Source organism: Canis lupus, chromosome 19 (genome assembly GCF_011100685.1).
Source record: "Canis lupus familiaris isolate Mischka breed German Shepherd chromosome 19, alternate assembly UU_Cfam_GSD_1.0, whole genome shotgun sequence".
Lineage (NCBI taxonomy): Eukaryota > Metazoa > Chordata > Mammalia > Carnivora > Canidae > Canis > Canis lupus.
In genome coordinates this window covers 24,418,306-24,430,777 of record NC_049240.1, presented here as the reverse complement: position 1 = coordinate 24,430,777, position 12,472 = coordinate 24,418,306, and the positions used below count along the sequence as shown (strand labels likewise).

The window sequence follows — 12,472 nt, the reverse complement described above, 5'->3', positions numbered from 1 at the left end:
CTCTACCTCTCTCTCTGTATCTATCATGAATAAATAATTTTTTAAAAATCTCATTTACAATAGCATTAAAAAGAATTAAGTACTTAGGAATAAATTTAACCACGGAGGTGCAAAACTCGTGCACTGAAAAGTATAAAACATTGCCCAAAGCACTTAAAGAAGATATAAATAAATGAAAAGCTATCTCATGTTCATGGATCAGAAGACTTAATATTGTTAAGATGGGTAATACTACCCACGATAATTTGCAAATTTAGTGCAATCCCTATCAAAATCCCAATGGCATTTTTATTTTGCTGGAATTTCAAGGAATTCCTGAAGAGTCAAAATAATGAATCAGAACAAAGTTGGAGGACTCACTCCTCTTAATTCAAAATTTACTACAGAACATTAATTTACTACAAGACATTAATCAAAACAGTGTAGCAGCAGCCTAAGGATAGACATACAGACCAACAGAATAGAATTGAGAGTCCAGAAATAAACCTTCACATCTATGGTTAACAGATTTTTGACGAAGGTGCCAAGGCCACTCAATGAGAAAAGAACAGTCTCTTTAGTAAATGGTGCTGAGAAATGAATATCCACCTGCAAAAAAGAAAAAAAAAAGAAAAAGAAAACGAAGCTGGCCCTTTATCATACACCATAGGCAAAAATTAACTTAAAAAGGATCAGAGACCTAAATGTAAGAGCTAAAGCCATAAAACTTTCAGAAAAAAACAAAGAAGCAAATCTATATGACATTGTATTTAACAATGGTTTCTTGAATATGACACCAAAAGCAAAGGTAACAAAGGAAAAAATAGGTGAATTGGAATTCTTTCAAACTAAAACCTTCTGTGCATCAAAGGATCACTATCAAGAGTGAAAAAAGGGGCGTCTGGGTGGCTTAGTCAGTGAAGTGTCCAACTCTTGATTTTGGCTCAGGTCATGATCTCAAGATCCTGAGATGGAGACCTGCATCAAGCTCTGCATCTACTCCATGCTGAGCCGGGAGTCAGCTTTTCTTCTCCCTCTGCCCGACACCCTACTCACATGCTCTCTCTCTCTTTCTCTTAAATAAATAAATAAATAAATAAATAAATAAATAAATAAATAAATAAATAAATCTTTAAAACAAAAGAGTGAAAAGACCACCTACAGAACTGAAGAACATTTTTGCAAATCACATACTTGATAAGGGCTTCTTGAATATGTGAAGAACTTCTACAACTCAGTAACAAGAGGGCAAAGAACCCAATTTTAAATATGGGCAAAGGCTTGAATAGACATTGTTCCAAAGAAGATGTACAAGTGGCTGCTAAGCATACAAAAATGCTCAGCATCATTAGTCATTTTAAAAAGTGCAAATCAAAACAACTATGGGATACCACTTCACACCAACTAGAATGCCCATAATCAAAATAATGGAAACTAACAAATGTTGAAGATGCATGGAAATTGAAATCATACAGTTGCTCGTGGGAAGGTAGAATTGTGCAGCCACTGTGAAAAAGTTTGGCAGTTCCTCAGTAAGTTAAACATAGGGTTACCATATGACCCAACAATTCCACTCCTTCGTATACATACCAAAGAACTAAAAATGGGGGCTCAAATGGAATCTTTGTTTTTTTTGTGTGTGTGTTTTCTTAAAGATTTTATTTATTTATTCATGAGAGACACACAGAGAGAGGCTGAGACATAGGCAGAGGGAAAAGCAGGCTCCCCACGGAATCATGCTCTGAGCCAAAGGCAGACACTCAACTGCTGAGCCACCCAGGTGTCCCTGGAGTCTTTGTTTTTTTTGTTTGTTTGTTTGTTTTGTTTTTTGGGGTTTTTTTTTTTTTGAGTCTTTGTTTTTTAATATACTTTTAATTTTTGGAATAATTTTAGAGTTACAGAAAATTTGCAAAGATGGCATAGTTTATATATCTGTCACCCAGTGTCCCTGATATTAACATCTTATATTTCTAGTTGTCATCACATTTGTCAAATCAAGAAACCAACACTGGCACATACTATTAGCAAAATTGTAGACTTTATTTAGATTTCTATTGTCTTTCTGCAAATACCCTTTTTCTGTCCCAGGACCCCACCCAAGATGCCACACTGCATTTAACTGTCATTTCTCCTTAGTTTCTGGTCTGTGACAGTTTCCTAAACTTCCCTTGTCTTTCATCATCTTGACAGTTCTGAGGCATCCTTGTCAGATATTTGGTAGGTTGTCCCTCAGTTTGGTTTGCCTGATGTTTTTCTCATGATTCGACGGGGGTTGTGGCTTTGAGCAAGAACATCCCAGAGTAATGCACCCTTCTTACCACTGCCTAGCAATGTAGCTTATTGCAAGAAGTTAACCTTGATCACTTCATGGATGAGGAACAATTAGTCTGCTAGGGCTACTGTAATGAATACCACAGACTGGGCAGCTTAACCAACAGGGATTTGTGTCCTCACAGTTCTGGGAACTGGAAATACGTGATCAATGTAGCTGCAGAGGTGGTTTCTCCTAAGGATTTTCTCCCTGGTTTGTAGATGCCCATCTTCTCCCTTCCTCTTCACATTGTCTTTCCTTTGCACATATCTGTGCCTCCACCTTTTCTTGTAAGGACATGGGTCAAACGGGATTAGGACCTACCCTAACAACCTCATTTCACCTTAATTCCCTCTTTAAAGGCCGTATCTCCAAATACAGCCCATTATGAGGTACTGGGAGGATAGAACTTCAACATACAAAATTTGACACACCTTTCAGCCCATAACACTTGGGGTTAGTTAGGGTAGTACCTTCTGGATATCTGTAATGTTAAGTTGCTATTTCTTTTTTTCCATTCCTTATTCCTTGGAAGCAAGTTACTAAGCCCAGTCCATAGGGGAGATGTATGGAATTCTTTTATTAAAAACAAACAAGCAAACAGAAGATTTCCTGGCAAATTCCTTCCATTTGTCCCATGTCTATGCAAGCACCAAGTCATGGAGACAGTCTGAGTCTCCCTGCACCCTAAAACCCAGAATGATTTGCTACAGAGAAGGGCCTCAGTAAACACCCACTGAGCAAGTTATTGAGTGACCAGGTCAGGAAGAGAGTGGTATAGCTACCTTGAAATCCTGGCCTTCCTTTTGGCTCCAAACTCTGTTTGAGGATAGTTGATATTCTTGGGTCTAGGTTTAACAGGAAATGTAAAGCTGAAAAGATAATTTTTAAAAATATTCTATTTATTTATTTGAGAGAGGGAGCCAAGTGGGGGAGGGACAGAGGGACAGAGGGAGAGGGTCAAGCAGACTCCACACTCCCATACACAGGGCTCCATCCCAGGACCCCAAGATCATTGATGTGGGAAGCAAAGGCAGAAGAGAAATTATTAAATTTCCTTACTACCTACAGCCCACTGACAAGTCCTTGAAACAGGAAGAGTGACCTTCCTTTAGGGACTCAACTGCCTTGATGTTAATACTTAGCTAATGGCAATCCTAGCCCAACTCCAGGATCCCATGAGTCTACTTTAAGATCTAAAAGTTCTTTGAAGGGTGCCTGGGTAGCTCAGTCAATTGAGCATCTGCCTTTGGCTTGGGTCGTGATCTCCGGGTCCTGAGATGAAGCTCCACATTGGGCTCCCTGCTCAGTGAGGAGTCTGCTTTTCCATCTTCTGCACCCCCTGCTTGTTCTCTCTCTCTCTTTCTCTCTCCCTCTCTCTCTCTCTGTCTCTGTCTCTCTCTCTCTCTCTCTCTCTCCCTATCAAATAAATAAGTAAAATGTTTTAAAAAATAAAAATTCCTTGAGAAAGCTCCTTTATCTCTAAACTCCTCAAGATATGGGTTGGCAATCATCCCCCAAGCATATGGCCCACTGATATACATCTGAAGGTCTCATGACTAAGGTTTTATTAGACGGTAATAAATGACCTTTTCCCAACAATAGCTAGCCCCCTCAAGGTCCTGGAAACTTTGCTTCTAAAATTCCTCAGAGATTTCCACTACCCCCAACCCCCTCCCAGCTTGAAAATATATAATGGGCCACTCCAGTGCAGCTCTTTCTGCCCACAGATCTTATTCCCATGCTTTAATAAAATCACCTTTTTGTACCAAAGACATTTCAAGAATTCTTTCTTGGCTGTTGGCTTTGAACCCTAACGTTCTTTCCTATATCAATCATGACCTGAGCCGAAGTCAGATATTTAGTGTACTGAACTACCCAGGCATCCCTGGAAAGATAATTATATCCACAGTAGATTCAAGAGAATTTTTAAGTTAGTAAGGGTTGTAGGGTTGTAATCTCTAGTTTTAGGGACTAGGCAAAAAAAGAAAAAAATGCTTTTTTCAAAACCAGTTTAAAGCAGCAGTGAGTTTTTATGGACTGTTTGACATTTTTTCCAGGACTCTGGGTAATAAACACATACCAGTAATAAGAGCAAATCCCACCCTCCCTTACCTGCACAATTTGTTTCCAGCTGGACTGTAGCTCCCTCAGGCAGTAGGTGTGTGTGACAGCTCCTCTGCATTTAGTGCATTTTGCAGGCTTCAGATACCAGAACAGATGGGATTGACATGACCGCTCCCTGCTCAAAAGAAGCAGCCATTTCAACTGGACATACAAGCTGACATTCCTGGAACAATTATGTTTAAGGTGATATTGCTTATAGGTTCAAATCCTGGCTCTCTAACTTTTTAGCTATGTGACCTTGGACAAATTACTTTACCTCTCTCCTTATTTCAATGTCATCATCTATGAGGTGGGGATAATAGTAGCATTTACCTCATAGAGTTATTAGGCTAGAGTGAACTATAGCAGTCAGGGCCAACATCCTGGAAGAAGAGTATTTGAACTGGTATTTAAAAGACAAAAGCAGATTTGGATGGGAGAGGAATCATATTTTAACTATTATAACAACAAATATCAATGGCTTGATACAAAAATTTATTTCTTGCTCTTATAAATAGGGTCAGTGAATTCAGTGGTGGAATGGAGATGGTACTCTGCTCCCAGGGGTCATTCAGGAACCAAGGCTCTTTCCATATTGTGGCTTCACCACATATTGTGGCCCCAGAATCCACTGTTGGATGCTTTGCATATCACCAACAGAGGGAGGAAGAAAGACAGCACAGGATATCACAGGGCCTGGAAGTGGAGCATATTACTTACCTTTATTCCATAGCCATTCCTGTGAGTGAGATTGGAAAGTGTATCTGTTTCATTCTGAGAAATTGTGCACACAGAGCATTCCAGTCAAGAGTAAGAACTCTGTCCTGAAGCTTCTCTTCTCAGAAATGAATCTCTTCCAATGCACCCCTCAACCTCAACCTCTTCCAAGAGTTAGACAAGATGTCATTATCATCATCACGGTCACAATCATCAACATGATTTCCCTGGCTCCCTGGTTGATTGAGTTGCCACATAATCAAGTTTTTGCCTTCTCCTCCCATTACTTCAACCTCCCTAGGGCAATCAAATTAGTCACCAGGATGCCATTGACCCTGGTCATGGGGCAGATGTCCCCTGTTTATGACCAATGGCTAGGTTTAAATACCAGGACCCAAGGCTGAGATTTATCCCTGGATTTCCAACAGTCCTTCAGAAGGGAGGAAAGAACTCTTCCATTTTGTGTCCCAGCTTTGCCCCTCCTGCTGCCTTGGATAAACCTCTGAGTGAATCCCTCAAATGGTTGTGATAATAAAACACAATCAGAAATGAGTCATTTCCTCCAGGACTGAAATGGTGGATGCCTCCCCAGCCCATCAGGACTTTGAATCCGAGCTCTGCCCAGGCTAGCAATATCTACCTCACAGTTGCTGATCCAGGGAAGATGAAGTACTCACACTTGCCTGAGGATAGTCATTTCCGTGGCAGGTCCCCTGGGGTCCAGTTTGATAGCCTCTTCTCTGCACCCTCCATGTCTTCTAGGCATATCTGCCTGCCATTCAAGGAGGCCAGGGCAGAGTCACCTCTTCCAAGAGAACATCTCCTTCTGGCCTTTGATGTTCTTCTCCTCTTTCAGCCTCAGCTGCACCTGGACCTATGAGCTATACACTGGTTCTCAACTGGGAATGGTTTTGCCCCCAGGAGATATTTGGCAATATTTGGACACATTTTGATTGCACCACTGGAGGAGTACATCTAATGGGTAGAGGCCAGGCTTGCTACTAAACATTCTACAGTGCACAGGGCAACTCTTCCCAAATCCCCAACAAAGTATAATCCAGTCCAAAATGTCAGTAGTGCCAAGATTGAGAAACCCTGAACTACACAGATAAAATGTGTCCTGTGATTTACATTCCTATACCATGAATAACTGTGTTTCCAAGGAGGCATTTAAACCCCGCCTCTTCCCAGACTTTGATCTGCCCTTGGGACCTCAGAGACCTTGGGAAAAAAGGCTCTTCTGATCCTGGGCCAGAGCAAGCAAGTTGGGGAAGCACTTACTTTCTTTGGAAATCTCTAAAAATATGATGTCTTATCCATCCCTGGTGTTTGGGGAAGGAGAGAGTCCAGTTTGCTTGAGGGTTGGTGTGGTGTAAGGTAGTATAATGAACAGTGGTCTTGGAGTCAGGTAGAACTCCACTCAAATCTTGTCCCACCACTTTTAGCTGTGTGACATAAGCACGTTTCTTAACCTCTTTGGTTTAACTTCCTCACTATAAAATGAGGATAAGCACCCCTAAATTTGTAGGGTTTTGATGAGGATGTAAGACGGCAGCTGGAAAGAGCCCAGCACTTACAAAGCACTCATTAAATGCTAGTTCTCTAGAACTGAGAATTCTAAAATTCTCTAAAGGGTGGCTCAGTCACAGAGACCTATGCTGCTAGCTATGCTATTTTATAGTGTTAATAGATAACTTGACTGCTATAGGCCAGAGGGGAAGGTTAGGGCCACCAGGAAACAAGCAACTTCAGGATGACCTAGGATGTGTTGATAGAGGTGAAATGAAATACTCCCTATACTCTGTTTTCGTTGCTATGGTGATACTACAGTGGGCTTGATGGTTGGACAGAAATGAAACGAAACATAATTGTCCTATGGAGGCGTTTTGGCTCAGCTCAGAAACATATATTTTTTTCTAAGATTCATTTATTTGTCTAAACAAGAGAGTGTGAGCACGAGCTGGGAGAGGAACAGAGGGAGAGAGAGAAGCAGGCTCCCTGCTGAGCACGGAGCCTGATGCAGCGGCTCAACCCCAGGACACTGAGATCATGACCTGAGCCAAAAGCAGATGCTTAACCAACTGAACAACCGAGATGCCCCTCAGAAACATATTTTTAAAGGTTAACTGAATATTTGCATCTTGAGGAGAATCGTGGCAGTCACATTAGGCTGCAGGAAAGCCGAGTTTGGTTACAGGTGTGTGTGATAGGGAAGAGCCTACCTTGATCACCCTCAGCTCCTCTTCCTAATTTCCGGGGCCTGGAATCCTTGAAATTCCTCAGCAATGGAATAAATACCTGAGGCTCCAGGAAAAGTGTCCCTCAGGGTGTCTGCCTGTGAACCCTGCCAAGGTCCTGGCAGTAACACATACACCCTTTGCTAGCAGGGAAGACTTGACATGCCACTTGAGAAAGGTTAGCAACAAAACACTCATTCCCTTGCTTTGATAAGTTCCCTTCTGGAACCTTCCTGTGGTGTCATAATGCAAACAGAGCTATGAGCACAAACTTGTTCATTGCAGTGTTGTGGATAATAGCAAAGGATTGGGTGCCTCTTGATGTCCATCCAGGGAGGATGACTACACAAATAACGGGGCATTTGTAGGAGAGACTATAATGCTGTATTTAAAGACTGGTGGTTAGAGTTTGGTACAGTGTAAGTAAGAAAATGCTTACAATATAAATGTCCAATGTAAAAGACAAAGTGGGAAACAAGTTTGTTTGTAGGTATCCAAAATGTACTTCTGTCAAATTGTGTTTAAAACAGGCCCTGGCTAGACATACCTTATAAACTGCTTTCTTCTGCCCACATATTCTGTTCTGCTATCTCTTTTTGCACTAGGGCAGAGGAAGAGGGCCATAGAGGACCCAGCCCCATGCCAGGGGCCCCAGAGCAAGGGGCTCACCATCTCTGGGAGCTGCCCAAGGCAGCCACACCAATCCTCTGAGAGTGAAATGGTATCTTTCCAAACCAGAGAAGCGACAAGCCATGTGAATGAAGCCTTCTTCCCCTCTCCCCCCAGAACAAGTGTTGGCCCAGAAACTGGCTGAGAGTTTAGGGAGCAAGAGGCCAGCTGGTGCCTAGGTAGGACTTGGGTACAGCACTCACAGGGAGCATGTTGGGTGCTGGCTGAAAGTCCCAGGGCACATGCTTCCTCCAAAAGTTTGTTATCCCCCCTCATTCCCTACCCCTGGCACTGGCTGTGTGATTGAAAGGAAGAAACTCCTTCACACTGAAACATCAGGAGTGTTCATCACAAGGAAGCTGGGACTGTGAGGAACCCCCCCACAGGAAGCAGAGGCCACTATTGGGCAGGGGTGGCCTCTGCCTCCAACTGGAAGTGTCATCTCCAGCTCTACAGCCTGTCTACTGTACCCTTCTCTCTACCCCCGGCGCTTAGTTCCTGTTTCTTCCTTTTTTTTTTTTTTTAAGATTTTATTTATTTATTCATGAGAGACACAAAGAGGCAGGGACAGGAGAAGCAGGCTCCATGCAGGGAGCCTGATGTGGGATTCGACCCCTGGACTCCAGGATGACGCCCTGAGCCAAAGCAGATGCTCAACCACTGAGCCACTCAGGCGTCCCTAGTTCCTATTTCCAAAAGAGGCCTAGGTCAGGGTTGCTGCCCTGCTGGAGCCTTGATTCTATCTTGAAAATGACAGCTGCTCCCTACACCTTGGCCTACAGTTCCCAAATGCCTCCCAAGCCCTGGGTCTGGGAAGAGACCTAACTGGCTCTGGTTGGGCCAACCAAGAGTATCACTGAGCGAGGTCTCTCTTCACCCAAGGAAAGGGCTGCAGCTGAGCAGTTACATCCTGTGCATTTACTTTCCACCTGCCTTCAGAGCCCTCACCCTCATACTTTCAGGGACTGCCTGCTCCTTCCAGCAGGGGCCTCTCCCACAATGCACCACCTGAAGGGTCTGTATTTGTCTTATTGCAGAAACTCCCCTTCATATGAGTCCCAGCCCAAACCAGCTGCTTCTGCTTCCAGGGACACTGAAGATCTAGTTGTCCCAATGGCCTTTAGCTCTGTTATAGGCTTCCTAGCATCTCCTGTGTGTGTGTGTCCCAATTAGGACTTGGGGTATTTGGGATCAGAGTTTTTTTTTTGTGGGCTTCCTTGGAGTCTCCATGACGCCTGGGGATATGCTGAACTCCCTGGATGATCAGCTAATGGCCAGCAACAGGTGCATGGAGAGCAGACTCTGATGGCCCGTGGGGACTCTCTGCTGAAGAGGCCAGGGTTAAAGATCAGGCTGCTGTGAGGCTCTGCTGGCTGGGGCTGCAGCCGCCATGTGGGAGTGGAGAGTGCTAGAGCGCCCAAGGACAAAGTCCTGCAATAAATTATGTGGGCCCAGACTGCTGGGCCATTTCCTCTTGGGGCCCTTCTGCCTCTTCCTCCTCTCCCTTACTCTCTGACACGCCCAGAGCCCCAGCACTGCCTTCTTTCCCTGCTCTTTCAGAGTGCCTAGAGTGGAAGGGAAGGGAGTCAACGAGACCCCGTCCTGAGAAGGTAAGGGAGCACCACGGGCTTCTCTGCCTGCCAGATGGGCCCAGGCCTGTGTTCTGCCAGCTGGGAGGATGGGAGGACGGAGTCACTTCTCAGGAGGGGGGCGACTGGACGGAAGGTGGGTTGGAAGGTACAGATCTGCAGAAGCACTGAGGGTCTGATCTGGAAATCAGGTGGGAAAAGCCTGGGAAGTAGAGAGCCAGAGATTCCTTTCAGGAGCCTGGAAACCAGGAACCCCAGCCCAGAAACTTGTTCTGTCAGCCTGCAGGGCTGGCTGGTAGGCTGGGGAGGAAGAGGGGAAGAAGCTGCCCTGGCCCTCCACTGAAGGAAGGCAGACTCACGGGCAGAAGGGATGGTCAGGGCTGGGGTTACCCTAGCCACCAGCCTTCTTATAGTGTAAGGACTTACCAAGGAATCACAGGGCGTGAGGGACAGCCTGGGTGCCAATGGTCTGGCACCTGGCAGATGTCAGCTGTGCTGTGTGCCATCTCACTGCGTCCTCACAGCACACTGGTGTTATTACTTCCAATTTGTGGACAAGGAGACTGAGGACCATGAAAGTTGGGGTACCCACAGAAGAAGAGTCAAGACCGGACTCCAAAACCCAGGCTCCTCTGACTCACCTCTGTACCTTCTTGGACAATTGCAGACAATTGTGTTAATTACCTCTGAGAAGCCCGGGCCCCTGGGCGAGGCAGGATCCTCCCTGCCTGGCCACAAAGCCTCCTGGAGTGGACGTGTTGAGTTGTTGGGGGAACAGGGTGTCTGTGGAAGGGGTACTCTGCCATGCGTTTCCATGAGTTGCCTCACCTGAGCTGCCAGCATGGTGGACATCCATTCCCATTTCACAAATGAGGAAATCTGAGATGTAGAATTGGGAAGGTCTGGCACCTGGCAGGTGTGGGGCCCCATCCTAAATCTCTTAGATTGTGCGTGTTTGTTCCCCACAACAAGGCGTCCCCTTAAGGCCACACTCTGTAACTCTGCACTTGAATTTTGTTCTAACCCATAAAATCCCTGAATTCAAGATTTTAGTTCAAGAAAACCGGAACTGCATGTGGCCCTCCAGGCTTGGAGTGCACGGCTCCAAGAAATCTTTTATGAACCTTCAGCTCAATAGTGCTTCTGGTAGGAAATCTTTCCTGTTGCCCAGGACCTGCTGGGCTCCCTGTCGACTGGCCTTTGGGTGCCTCTTCCCAGAGGACCTGTCCAAGTGTATCTGTCTTGGGCCAGGCTGCATCCTCGCTTGGGTATAGGGCCAGGCACTCTGAGGGTGTACCTCTGTAGGGAGGTGACTCGGCAGGACAAAGGTTCCCATTTACCTAGATGCATTTATGCCACAGTATGCTTTTCATGTCTTCTGCAAAGGCTCTTGCTTCCACGTTGTCACTTAGTCCACTTGTCAAGCTGCAGGGAAAAAGAGCAAGAATTGTATATTTTTCACAAAAGAGGACGCTGAGATAAAGGAGGGTAAAATTCTCTGCCCAAGGCCACTGGCTATGAGCCCCTTGAAGGCATAGGTTAATCCCCTCAGGGTTTCTCTGTCCCCACACCTACCCAGGGCATGGCGGAGAATAGGCACTTGGGGAAGATATATTGGATGAAGGAATGAAGTAGCTAGTGGCAAGTAAAGCTAGGAATGAAGTTAAGTTTTCTATCCAATGCCATTTTAGACTCCCTTGTCTACTTCCTCAATTAATTAGGCAGTGTGTACCATGTTCCTTCACTGCCGGGCTGGGAGGATGAGACTGTGCAAAGGAAAAGTGACTCACAGGCATCAAGAGCCAGAGGAGGAGATTGTTGGGGTCGAGGGCAGAGCAGGAAGGGGGAAGAGTGACAGAGAAGGAGGCGAAGGGACAAGGAAGCTGTGTAAGAAAGGATGGCTCCATGACAAGGCAGAGAGCTGGGATGTTCCAGGCTAAGGAAAGTACATCACAGACTTGCAGAGGGAAGAGAGTATGAGTCCAGCTTGGGTGCTGCTACTGAGCACTTGAGTGTGGCTGGGTGACTGAGGAACTAATTTTTAAATTTTAACTAAAATGAATTTAAATGTAAATAGCCACATTTGGCTAGCGGCTACCATACTGGACAGTGCAGTTCTAGAGAGGGCAGCATGTCGGGCTAAGGAGAGGAGTGAAGTGGAATCTTACAAGGACTTCCCAGCCAGACAAGTGTGGGTTTAAATCCTGACTCAGCCACCTACCAGGTATAGGACCTGAAGCCTTTGTTTCTTCATCTGTCAAATGGAACCATATCACTCACCTTGCAGTGTTGTTGTACGGATTAAATTAATTAGCTACTATTGGAAAACTCTCAGTATGGTGCCTGAGGACGGTCTGAGGCCCTACTTTCTTCTGGGGGCTAAGGACAGAGTGCTGAGGGTAGGCAAAGGAACCAAGGTGCAGTGGAACAGATTGATGTGCACAGGCACCTGTATCTGTAAATCATTAATCACCTGCCTTATAAAAGTAAACAAAAGAGAGTCATTTGAGGCAGCTTATAGAGCTACCTATAATGCAACAGAATCAAAACTAGAATAAATGAGAAAGCAAGATGAAGGGAAAGTTAAGGTAGGAAAGTACAATTCAGCTAGAGAAAGTTTAGTAAAGGAAATCCCAGTATATTTGTTAAACATAGCCACTAAGTTTACTCTGAGATTCCTAGTGGGCAATGGAAAAACAAAATATAAGCAGTGACAAGTTTAAACATGTCTTTGTTAAGAACAAACCAGTTTCTGAGAAGAAGCCCATCTTTCCTGATGCTGTAAAGGGGATATCGAGCAAGGAAATGCCATTGGCAAAAATAGTAGTCAAGAGGGCTTCTCTCTTCCAAGCTCTCTCTGGGCA

General features: G+C 44.9%; 1 protein-coding gene and 1 long non-coding RNA gene across 2 annotated transcripts in view; one reads left to right on the top strand and one right to left on the bottom strand.

The window, feature by feature from the left end:
- Window positions 1-347: 347 nt before the first annotated feature.
- LOC102153237 lies at window positions 348-10,942 on the bottom strand. The gene is made up of 5 exons (XR_005374033.1): window positions 7,336-10,942; window positions 5,791-5,994; window positions 4,406-4,532; window positions 3,076-3,162; window positions 348-588 (listed from the first exon to the last, which is right to left on the bottom strand). It is a non-coding gene; the product is annotated as an uncharacterized LOC102153237 (long non-coding RNA).
- MYO7B (myosin VIIB) overlaps window positions 9,475-12,472 on the top strand; it is an 85,956-nt gene continuing 82,958 nt past the window's right edge. The window contains exon 1 of the mRNA XM_038564838.1: window positions 9,475-9,629. The gene's annotated coding sequence lies outside the window, so the exon portion shown is untranslated. The remainder of the gene's footprint in view (window positions 9,630-12,472) is intronic.